The sequence below is a fragment of the Trachemys scripta genome, chromosome 10 (genome assembly GCF_013100865.1).
Source record: "Trachemys scripta elegans isolate TJP31775 chromosome 10, CAS_Tse_1.0, whole genome shotgun sequence".
In the NCBI taxonomy this organism is placed as follows: domain Eukaryota; kingdom Metazoa; phylum Chordata; order Testudines; family Emydidae; genus Trachemys; species Trachemys scripta.
In genome coordinates this window covers 37,564,220-37,564,726 of record NC_048307.1, presented here as the reverse complement: position 1 = coordinate 37,564,726, position 507 = coordinate 37,564,220, and positions in this window count along the sequence as shown.

Here is a 507-nt window from a genome sequence, read left to right as displayed (position 1 = left end):
ACGTGACCCGCCCGCCGGCGTTCCCTCCTTCCCCCGCCCCTCGGGGATCAGACCACTCACAGCCAGGTGGGTTTCACGCCTCACTCATGGACATGCAAACACTATTCCCCAGCCTATAACACCGTCAAGCATATTATTCCCCGTTGCAAACCAAACAGATCCCATCCGTCGGTCTCCAAGCGGCTTGAGAGAGGATCTGAATATCACTTTCCCTCTTCTTCCTTGCGCAGATGGTTTAGTCCACTCCCCACTTCACTTCCTCCCGGCAAAGGGTCCGCCGCGTCGGCCACAGCTGAGCGTGATTCAGCGCACATTAACATATGGGGCGTGTCCAGCACAGCAAGCTCCTCCTCTCTTCGATTTGCGAAGAGATAAAGACTGTGGAGTGGGGGTGTCTTGGGGCTCAGGGAGCGGGGGGAGGGTAGTGGCTTACGTCAGAGCAAGTGCAGCGAACGGGGCAATTGCCTAGGCCAGCGCCCAGAATCCCCAGCTCTTTCTTGGACAGCA